The sequence below is a fragment of the Lissotriton helveticus genome, chromosome 5_1 (genome assembly GCF_964261635.1).
Source record: "Lissotriton helveticus chromosome 5_1, aLisHel1.1, whole genome shotgun sequence".
In the NCBI taxonomy this organism is placed as follows: Eukaryota; Metazoa; Chordata; class Amphibia; order Caudata; family Salamandridae; genus Lissotriton; species Lissotriton helveticus.
In genome coordinates this window covers 2,135,944,832-2,135,957,131 of record NC_136065.1, presented here as the reverse complement: position 1 = coordinate 2,135,957,131, position 12,300 = coordinate 2,135,944,832, and positions in this window count along the sequence as shown.

Genomic DNA, 12,300 nt, shown 5'->3' with positions numbered 1-12,300 from the left:
TAAAGTTTTCGCAAATTACCATCAAGTTTCATTTGACGGTAACTAGCGTCCCCTAATAGCGAAACCGCTATTTTAACTATCATCATGCATTGCAGTTGAGGCATCGCAATTTGTGATTCCTTAATTGCAATTGCAATTTAAGTAATCGCAAATTTGTGATTACTTAAATTGCGATTTTTGCATTTGGAATGATGCATCCCAAATGCAAAAATACTGGTCGCAAAGGGGCAGAATCTGCGAATCTGCCTGTTTGCGACCGGTTTTTAGTTTGATGCATGGGGCCCTTAGTGAATTACAAAACAGGTTTAGTACATTTAAAAAATCCATTTAGCAGCCACAAACCCAGTTGCAGGCTTTGCAACTACTATATGGCTTAGTTCACCTGTTCATAAGAAATTTGCTTGGTTTTGAACATATTGCAAATTTATTTAATACATTATATTTATTTATTTAAATTCCCTTTTAACGAGTCACTGTTTTTCGATGTGAGGCTCTGTGCTCTATGAGTCACTCCTGGTTTGCGCCTCCGTTTCAGTTTGACCGATTACACGTAAGCCAGACCGCCACATTCCGTTCGAGTTATATTTTAACAAAAATGAATTTGCTTAAGATAATAAACATGGGCCAGTGAGGGCAAGTGGCTTCCAGAGAGCATGTGGAATATTTTAATCAGACCTGTTAATATACAGCTCCTGGGGCCTCATTTATGAGGCTGGGCGTCACTTTTACGCCGCTGGTGCATCACTTTTTGTGACGCACCAGTGGCGTAAAAAATGTGCCTTGTTGCGTCATATTTACAAAGTGACGCATCTAGGTAGATGCGTCACTTTGTAAACCCCTGTACCACATTATACCTACGCCAGGTATAATGTATGCAGGGAGGGGGCGTTTTGACGCAAGAATCTATGAGATTTCACTGCACCATTTTTTGGCCGCTAATGCGTCAAAATCTTACGCCTGCTTCATGGCAGGCGTTAGACTGATGCAGGCACTAACAACATGGGACTTGCCCATTGAAAGTACACATTGCTGGAGTTGCGTCACTTTTGTGACACACTCCAACAATGCGTCACTTTTGCACCTACAGATACGTGAGAAATACTGACATATCTGTACCTCCTTGCGACATGATGCGTCATATTTTAAATATGACGCATCAATCATGACGCAAGGAGTGCGCACTGAGAAGTGACGCATCGCTGCTTTCACGCAGCGATGCGTCATTTCTCATAAATGAGGCCCCAAGTGCAGACTGAACAAGCCGCCATGCTTGGTCACTTCCAGCAGGCGGCTGACACACAGGTATCAACCTTCCACAGTACACATAGACATGAGTCAGGTGAACACACCTGGAATTACATGCGTGTTTGAGACCCTCAGCCTCTCCTGCACATTATGAGACCAGAGTGAATATTCCACAAACAAAAAAAGCATTAATAAGATAGTCTTAATGAAGGTTTCTTGATGGCCACGCTTGATGCCAAAGTGAGAACTTGCACAAACGTGCATGAGACGGTCTGGCAATGAGGACACCGCCATAGAACGACAGGTCCTGCCAGGGCGAGATGCAAAGCTGTTCATCACTAGAAACAGAAAACAACAGGTTCAAGAAACAAAACAAGCAGGTCCATGACCAAAAAGAGACCAAGAAAGTTCATGACCAGAAACAGAAAAAGCAAACTAATGACCAGAAAGAGAACAAGAAGGTTCATGACCAGAAAGAGAACAAGAAGGTTCATGACCAGAAAGAGAACAAGCAGGTTCATGACCAGAAACAAAACAAGCAGGTTCATGACCAGAAAGAGAACAAGCAGGTTAATGACCAGAAACAAAACAAGCAAGTTAATGACCAGAAACAAAACAAGCAGGTTAATGACCAGAAAGAGAACAAGCAGGTTCATGACCAGAAAGAGAACAAGCAGGTTCATGACCAGAAAGAGAATAAGAAGGTCCATGACCAGAAACAAAACAAGCAGGTTAATGACCAGAAACAAAACAAGCAGGTTCATGACCAGAAAGAGAACAAGCAGGTTAATGACCAGAAACAAAACAAGCAGGTTCATGACCAGAAAGAGAACAAGCAGGTTAATGACCAGAAACAAAACAAGCAGGTTCATGACCAGAAAGAGAACAAGCAGGTTCATGACCAGAAAGAGAATAAGAAGGTCCATGACCAGAAACAAAACAAGCAGGTTAATGACCAGAAACAAAACAAGCAGGTTCATGACCAGAAAGAGAACAAGCAGGTTCATGACCAGAAAGAGAATAAGAAGGTCCATGACCAGAAACAAGACAAGCAGGTTAATGACCAGAAACAAAACAAGCAGGTTAATGACCAGAAACAAAACAAGCAGGTTCATGACCAGAAAGAGAACAAGCAGGTTCATGACCAGAAAGAGAATAAGAAGGTCCATGACCAGAAACAAAACAAGCAGGTTCATGACCAGAAACAAAACAAGCAGGTTAATGCCCAGAAAGAGAACAAGCAGGTTCATGACCAGAAAGAGAATAAGAAGGTCCATGACCAGAAACAAAACAAGCAGGTTAATGACCAGAAACAATACAAGCAGGTTCATGACCAGAAAGAGAACAAGCAGGTTAATGACCAGAAACAAAACAAGCAGGTTCATGACCAGAAAGAGAACAAGCAGGTTAATGACCAGAAACAAAACAAGCAGGTTCATGACCAGAAAGAGAACAAGCAGGTTCATGACCAGAAAGAGAATAAGAAGGTCCATGACCAGAAACAAAACAAGCAGGTTAATGACCAGAAACAAAACAAGCAGGTTCATGACCAGAAAGAGAACAAGCAGGTTCATGACCAGAAAGAGAATAAGAAGGTCCATGACCAGAAACAAAACAAGCAGGTTAATGACCAGAAACAAAACAAGCAGGTTCATGACCAGAAAGAGAACAAGCAGGTTCATGACCAGAAAGAGAATAAGAAGGTCCATGACCAGAAACAAAACAAGCAGGTTAATGACCAGAAACAAAACAAGCAGGTTCATGACCAGAAAGAGAACAAGCAGGTTCATGACCAGAAAGAGAATAAGAAGGTCCATGACCAGAAACAAAACAAGCAGGTTAATGACCAGAAACAAAACAAGCAGGTTCATGACCAGAAACAAAACAAGCAGGTTCATGACCAGAAAGAGAATAAGAAGGTCCATGACCAGAAAGAGAACACGCAGGTTAATGACCAGAAACAAAACAAGCAGGTTAATGACCAGAAACAAAACAAGCAGGTTCATGACCAGAAAGAGAACAAGCAGGTTAATGACCAGAAAGAAAACAAGCAGGTTATTGAGCAGAAACAAAACAAGCAGGTTCATGACCAGAAAGAGAACAAGCAGGTCCATGACCAGAAAGAGAACAAGCAGGTTAATGACCAGAAACAAAACAAGCAGGTTCATGACCAGAAAGAGAATAAGAAGGTCCATGACCAGAAACAAAACAAGCAGGTTAATGACCAGAAGCAAAACAAGCAGGTCCATGACCAGAAAGAGAACAAGCAGGTTAATGACCAGAAACAAAACAAGCAGGTTAATGACCAGAAACAAAACAAGCAGGTTCATGACCAGAAAGAGAACAAGCAGGTTAATGACCAGAAAGAAAACAAGCAGGTTATTGAGCAGAAACAAAACAAGCAGGTTCATGACCAGAAAGAGAACAAGCAGGTCCATGACCAGAAAGAGAACAAGCAGGTTAATGACCAGAAACAAAACAAGCAGGTTCATGACCAGAAAGAGAACAAGCAGGTTAATGACCAGAAACAAAACAAGCAGGTTCATGACCAGAAAGAGAACAAGCAGGTTAATGACCAGAAACAAAACAAGCAGGTTCATGACCAGAAACAGAACAAGCAGGTCCATGACCAGAAAGAGAACACGCAGGTTAATGACCAGAAACAAAAGAAGCAGGTTCATGACCAGAAAGAGAACAAGCAGGTTCATGACCAGAAAGAGAATAAGAAGGTCCATGACCAGAAACAAAACAAGCAGGTTAATGACCAGAAGCAAAACAAGCAGGTTCATGACCAGAAAGAGAACAAGCAGGTTGATGACCAGAAACAAAACAAGCAGGTTCATGACCAGAAAGAGAACAAGCAGGTTAATGACCAGAAACAAAACAAGCAGGTTAATGACCAGAAACAAAACAAGCAGGTTCATGACCAGAAAGAGAACAAGCAGGTTAATGAGCAGAAACAAAAGAAGCAGGTTCATGACCAGAAAGAGAACAAGCAGGTTCATGACCAGAAAGAGAATAAGAAGGTCCATGACCAGAAACAAAACAAGCAGGTTAATGACCAGAAGCAAAACAAGCAGGTCCATGACCAGAAAGAGAACAAGCAGGTTAATGACCAGAAACAAAACAAGCAGGTTAATGACCAGAAACAAAACAAGCAGGTTCATGACCAGAAAGAGAACAAGCAGGTTAATGACCAGAAAGAAAACAAGCAGGTTATTGAGCAGAAACAAAACAAGCAGGTTCATGACCAGAAAGAGAACAAGCAGGTCCATGACCAGAAACAAAACAAGCAGGTTAATGACCAGAAACAAAACAAGCAGGTTCATGACCAGAAAGAGAACAAGCAGGTTAATGAGCAGAAACAAAAGAAGCAGGTTCATGACCAGAAAGAGAACAAGCAGGTTCATGACCAGAAAGAGAATAAGAAGGTCCATGACCAGAAACAAAACAAGCAGGTTAATGACCAGAAGCAAAACAAGCAGGTCCATGACCAGAAAGAGAACAAGCAGGTTAATGACCAGAAACAAAACAAGCAGGTTAATGACCAGAAACAAAACAAGCAGGTTCATGACCAGAAAGAGAACAAGCAGGTTAATGACCAGAAAGAAAACAAGCAGGTTATTGAGCAGAAACAAAACAAGCAGGTTCATGACCAGAAAGAGAACAAGCAGGTCCATGACCAGAAAGAGAACAAGCAGGTTAATGACCAGAAACAAAACAAGCAGGTTCATGACCAGAAAGAGAACAAGCAGGTTAATGACCAGAAACAAAACAAGCAGGTTCATGACCAGAAAGAGAACAAGCAGGTTAATGACCAGAAACAAAACAAGCAGGTTCATGACCAGAAAGAGAACAAGCAGGTCCATGACCAGAAAGAGAACACGCAGGTTAATGACCAGAAACAAAAGAAGCAGGTTCATGACCAGAAAGAGAACAAGCAGGTTCATGACCAGAAAGAGAATAAGAAGGTCCATGACCAGAAACAAAACAAGCAGGTTAATGACCAGAAGCAAAACAAGCAGGTTCATGACCAGAAAGAGAACAAGCAGGTTGATGACCAGAAACAAAACAAGCAGGTTCATGACCAGAAAGAGAACAAGCAGGTTAATGACCAGAAACAAAACAAGCAGGTTAATGACCAGAAACAAAACAAGCAGGTTCATGACCAGAAAGAGAACAAGCAGGTTAATGAGCAGAAACAAAACAAGCAGGTTCATGACCAGAAAGAGAACAAGCAGGTTAATGACCAGAAACAAAACAAGCAGGTTAATGACCAGAAACAAAACAAGCAGGTTATTGAGCAGAAACAAAACGAGCAGGTTATTGAGCAGAAATAAAACAAGCAGGTTAATGACCAGAAACAAAACAAGCAGGTTATTGAGCAGAAACAAAACAAGCAGGTTATTGAGCAGAAACAAAACAAGCAGGTTAATGACCAGAAACAAAACAAGCAGGTTATTGAGCAGAAACAAAACAAGCAGGTTATTGAGCAGAAACAAAACAAGCAGGTTAATGACCAGAAACAAAACAAGCAGGTTCATGACCAGAAAGAGAACAAGAAGGTTCATTACCAGTTCATTACCAGACACAGTACAAGAAAGTTCATGACCAGAAAGAGAACAAGCAGGTTCAGTATCTGAAAGAAAGCAGTCATTCAATCACAGAAATTTAACGAGCAGGTTCATGACAAGAAACGGAACATGAAGACTCAGTACTATAAGCATGTCAGGCAGGTTCAGTTCTATAAACATAACAAGAAGATTCAGGAATATAAACAGAACAATAAGGTTCAGAACCAGAAACAGAACAAGAGGGTTCATGGTCAGAACTAGAAAGTTCAGTCCTATAAACAGAAAAAGAAGGTTCAGTACCAGACACAGAGCAAGCAGGTTCAGTGCTTTCCCCTTGCAAATACTTTCCGCCCACTTTCAGGAATCGGTAATCTATTGAGGTAAGCAGGGGAAGTGTGTGTGGAGAATCAGAGGGCGTGAATAACCCGAGAATTGGTTCAGTGGGTGGAGTCAGAGGTGTTGCCAGAACGCGCAAAACATCACAATTTTTTTTATTTGTTTGGCATTTCACTGACCAGTTACAGCTTACTATGTTATTTAATTCAATCAATGGATACATTTAAGGTTTAAAATCAGTTATTGGTATTAAAATACATTCACAAAGTGGGATATGTTTCCAATCATGGAATGTCACAAATACACTTAAAAGTGGAAGCACAAGGCATTTATCTCCGAGCCGTGGAGTTTCTGTCATCAGCAATTCTCCCTATTTCCACAAGAGCAGTTCAGACATGAATGGCAAAATATCCTAGTTTGCAAATGTTTTCTATATAATTATGACTCTGCCATGTTTGCCACATAATACAACATCTGCTACATAATCTGATAATTTTAATTGATAAATTGTTTGTAGCTCAAATGGATCAAAAGTTACAAAGAAATGTGACTTGTGTTCTGCGAAGTGGATGGCCCCTTAGCAAAGGTTGACTGGGCACCTTTCTCACTGCTGCATTTGTATGTTACACTGGTACTACTAATAAGGCAAAAATCTTTGCAAAGACTGTGAGCATGTTTAAATATGTCAAAATAATAAAGTATCAAAAATAAACTGCATATGCAGCCTTTTTTTGCTGCATAATTTAGTCATCACTGTAGCATCATTTTGTCCTCCTTTTCTGCATAATTCCAGTTGGCCCAAAGCAGGCAGCACATGTTAAACGTGCCTGTGCATGAAGCAGAAAGACTATGAAATTTGTAAACTTAGGGGCCCATTAGGATGGCGGGCGGTTCACCCCCGCCAGGCCGTCGGTAGCCACCGCCGGCCTAGCAGGGGCGAACCGCCCGCAATTCGTCCCGGAACGACCCCCCGCCATATTAGTATGGCTGGGGGGTCTGCAGCGGACAGAAAGACCATCCGCCGCTTTTTCGGCAAGGCGACCGGGGCAGAAAAGGGTTTATATGGGGGCAGTGTCTATCAGACACCGTCAGCTATATTAGCATGGGCTGTGGAACATGCTTATCCGTGGCAGCAGCAGGCGGTCTTCACTTTGGGGGCCCCCTGCGGGCCCCCATGGTGAAGGCGAGGTGGGGGCTGCACTTGGGGGGTACCTGTGGTACCCCCCTGCATTTGCATACACAATGGGGCAGGCATCGCACGGTGCCTGCCGCTTTGTGTATGCAAATGCATCACAAGCATTTCTAGCATTGTGGCGGGCGGTGCTGAGAGCACCGCCCACCACAATGTTAAACATGCATGATGTGCCCGCCACTGTGGCGGGTGCATCCTAATACCCCCCACGGGACCCCCGCCCTTACGGTGGGTGGTCCCTTCCCCCGATGAAATGGCAGGCGGACTAAGTCCGCCCGTCATTCTAATGGCCCCCTTAGTTTGGAATTGCTGCTGACAGGCTAGACGGGTTCGTGAAGGCTTGCCCGAGGGGATAGAAAAACTACCTGCTGTTGGGACGCACTCGTGCTGGCCATTTGAATCTGCTGGTTCCTCCCTGCCGGGACGCGAGGAGCAACAGCGCCGCAGGTAGAAGGAACTAGCCTTCCCAGGGGCACCGCTATCGCGCACAGGAGCGCGTCATCACCCAGCGCCAGGCGGCGCTACAAAGCGGGACTCCGCCCGACCAGAGGGGCGAATTGCTGCTGACAGGCTAGACGGGTTCGTGAAGGCTTGCCCGAGGGGATAGAAAAACTACCTGCTGTTGGGACGCACTCGTGCTGGCCATTTGAATCTGCTGGTTCCTCCCTGCCGGGACGCGAGGAGCAACAGCGCCGCAGGTAGAAGGAACTAGCCTTCCCAGGGGCACCGCTATCGCGCACAGGAGCGCGTCATCACCCAGCGCCAGGCGGCGCTACAAAGCGGGACTCCGCCCGCAACGCGGGACGCGAGCGGGACGCCCGGGGCTAAGCCCGGGCAAAGGGCGGGCCCTCTACGGCCCTCATCGGCCAGAAGAGGCTGGGCTGGGCCAGAGGTCCTGGCACAAGGTTTACGTAAGTCTCTGTCTTTTCTCGTATATTCCTTGCCATTACTCCCTTTAACTGAATGGCTACTGCGGCTACAAGCCCTGCTCCAGTGGGGTTGGATAAAAACATTACTAATCGAACTCTGGATGACTACTTTTTTAAACCAGCCGTAGAAGGCATCAAGGAAATCACGTTAGCTGAGAGGAGGGCAGACCGTCGCCGGTCTATTGAACGTATTAAGAACAGAACCCTCTCAGAACCTATATTATCGGTTTCTCTGGTCGACGATCTGATTAACCCCTTAGTAGACAACATCTCATTGACCCCCAGTGTACCCCTGCTTCTTCAAGAATGCTTAGCTCCGGCAGTGTCACCCTCCCAAATCCAACTAACTACTCCAACCGTGACTATTGCTGTTAATAACACTTCTAAGACATTGATATCTCCTACTATAAGGCCGGGTAAGGTTGTAAGAGGCAAAAACTCGAGGCTAGTGACACAAAAAATGCTTGGGCCCCCTCCACCCAAAAGAAGAAGGAAAACAACAACTGTGAATAAGCCCAAGATAAGCCATACCGAGTTTGGTAAAAAGATGAACGCTGCTACTACAACATCAACGGGAGCCCTAGACACCAATCAAGCCATTATTGTCAGCTCTACTCCCCCGACAACTATAGCTCAAGTAATCACAGATTCAGACACTTCCCACATCCAGATGGAGGTGGACCCGCAATCCGCCACTCCTAAGTCACTTCTGGACAATATTGAATTGATTATACGTAGCTATATGCTTGCATTGGCAGAAAGATTTAAGGGGATGAAGGTAAGACTGGGTAAAATCGAGGGGGATCTGACTGTGTTGGGGAATTTTGTACGTTCACAAGGTCAACCTAAAGCACAACACCAACAAGTCATTACAACTACTCAATCCCTCCCAAAAAACACTGTGGGCCTTATTCCATCTAAACCCAGTACAAGTAATAGCCAGGCAGCCGTTGCAATCCCAGCTGCCTCTAACCCCCTAAACGTGGCCCCGAAAGTTCATGCTGGCAATACCAGTAATAAATCCTTACCAATAGCCCCATCTACTGGCCAGGGTAGACCAACTTCAATGCCACCCAGCAATACAATCACTATTCCATCTAGGGAATCTAGTATTCTCCCGGATGGACTCCTTAGACCTGAAGGGAAGGAGAATAATTGGGGCAGTGGGGGCCAGCCTAGGATACCACCCACAGAACTCCCCCCAGAGGCACTACCATATGTGGTCATACTCACTGGGGTCCCGGAACTGCCTAATGGTAAACGAGAGGGTTACTCACAATTAAAAAACAAAATAACGCATTGGCTCTCCCTCTATAGACCTAAACCCACTGCAATAAATGGAGAGATAGTCCATGTCCGGCGCCTGTCCTGGTTGGGGGGTAGAGCGAAGGACATTGGCGGCGATGTCGTGGTTATAAACTTCAGAGACAGAAAAGCTGTATATCATATCTTGAACTGGCCATACGGCAATGAAAAGAATTGTATAGTACCACGCCCCCTGACGTACTTCTACCCCAGATCCACGGTCCTCCCCCAACAACACCTCAATAACAATCTTTTCACTATTCCCCAATTCCATAACGTTGAGTCAGCTCTGAATCCTGCATTCATGTACCAACCGGCTCCCTTACCAGCTATACATGGGTGGAATACTATACCTTTTCACCATAAAACAGGTTCAATCGGGAATATGTCAAGTTTGTTACCATTTACGCCCTTAGAGCTTTTTAACAGGTTTGAGGCCTTTAGCGGCCTGGAGGATTGCGACTGATGTTTAAGGAGTGCTGAAGCCACGGGGGGTGGGGAAAGAGCTTCATGCCCCATAAGGTCACCTGTGAAGCTGGGGCGTCGTTGCAGCGAAAAAGACACATATACTGCTCCTATAACTGCTGAAAAAAATAGCAGTTCTCTTACAGTGCCCCCTCCAGTGTTCATTGGGGAAATTGAGGTGCCTTCAACATTACTGGATGATGTAAGGTCAGCAAATGGTGTCACTGAATGTGGCGCCAATAAGATAGAAAGTACAGTAGGTAACCACGAAAACCACCCCAATACACCACTGTTAACAACGGATTCTTCACCTAAAATCGCGAACCCTCATACCAAGAAAGGGGGTAATTGTCCCTTCATCCGAGCATAGGGAGTCAATTGCAACGAGCACCACGGGTTTGGCGGTAGCTGGCGCAGTGTTGCCTACCCCAACATCTACCCCATTTACTAGAGAGCCTGTTATTTGCCCCGTACCTGTGGATGGTGTTAATTTAATTTCATGGAATATTGCAGGCTTGGCAAATAAGTTACGAGACCCAGTATGGCTAACATTCATTAGAAAATTTAGCATTGTGTGTCTTCAAGAAACCTGGATGGAGAATAATAATGTCCACATTGAGGGTTTTCTAAGCTTTATTAACCCAGCGGCTGCTTCGACCAGGGGCAGAGCCAAGGGCGGCCTGGCCATTTTTATTAACCTAGGTATGCGCTGCAATATAAGCAACTGCCACAATGTTAATTTGAATACACAGATGATTGATATAAAAAATGGCAAGAATGTGCTGACACTGGTCAACTTTTACAATGCAAATAGTAGTAATGAAGTTTGTAACATTGCCTCCCTACTTGATTTATTGAGCAAAAATGTTTACACTGTATCACGGTACTTGCTGTTAGCAGGCGATTTTAATGTTCAACCATGTGGAAACCCAACGAAGACGCCAATGGGGACCTTAGGGTGTAATATTGAGGAAGGTTTTCACTTCTCTCATAGTAGGGGCGGTAAGAATTTAAACGACTTAGTGAATGAATACAATCTGACTGCAGCCATGTCGTTGGTCCCCGATACTAAAATTTTTGACACCCCAACCTTTAAAGGACATGGGCAGGGAACCTTTATTGATCACATACTAATGTCTCCAGACGTTGTTTATTGGGTCTTGCATTTTACTATTCTCACTAGTGTCTACAGTGATCATAACCCCCTTCTTTTAAACTTGGGTGGACCATTATTAGCAAAACGACAGCCACGCACCGACCATGGCACGCTAAGGTGTGTAAATGGCAGGCGTCGCATTAGATGGTCAATGATAAACCAAGATACCCTGTACACTAAAATAACCAGCGCTTGTGAAGAGGAGCTGTCTGTATGCTTATCGACTGAATCTAGCCCCGTGAACATTTTGTCCAGGTTCGAGGGGCTGGTTACTAAAATCGGCTCCATGCTCACAGCGCCTACAAAGGGACACTGTGAGAATAATTCCAAATGGTTTGATTATAACTGCTCAAAGGCAAGCAGGGATCTGAAACATGCATTAAAAGCCAAACCCAGAGATTGCGATTTGATAAAAAATGTCCGTATGGCCTATAGGAAAGCCACAGCCACCAGAAAAAAGGAAATCAAGGCTAACGTTATTGAATCCCTTTTAGACCCCTCAGTGCTGGGGAACAGCAGCAAGTTTTGGCAAATAATTAATAAACCCTTGTTTGACAACCCAAACGACACAGCCCTTGGAACAAACATTTCAGAGGGGGAGTGGGTGTCCCACTTCAGTACAATTTTTAAGAGTAACGAGCATCGGGTAGGCTATGATGTTTTATCTTCAACTGTGACTCCACTGTGTTTCACAGTACAAGAGACTGTTAGGGGAATACAGGGTCTAACCACCAACAAGGCCCCAGGTCCGGACGGATTGCCGCCGGACCTGTTCAAGTCCAGCATCCCTTTCTGGGCTCCGGTGCTTACTGCTGTAATCAATGCAGCAGTGACAACTGGGTGTCCCAGAACTTGGGGTCTCTCCACTATAGTCCCCATTTTTAAAAAGGGCGATCGCAGTAGCCCGTTATGCTACAGGCCAATCTCTTTACTAAATTCAGTAGTTAAAGTGGTGGGGGGTGTAATTCTCAACAGGTTGTCCTCTTGGGCTAAAGATAATAACATCCTTTCTCCTATTCAATATGGGTTCAGACCAGGTCACTCGACCATCACGCAGTGCCTGAACCTATACCTTATCCTAAGCAAATATACACTAGC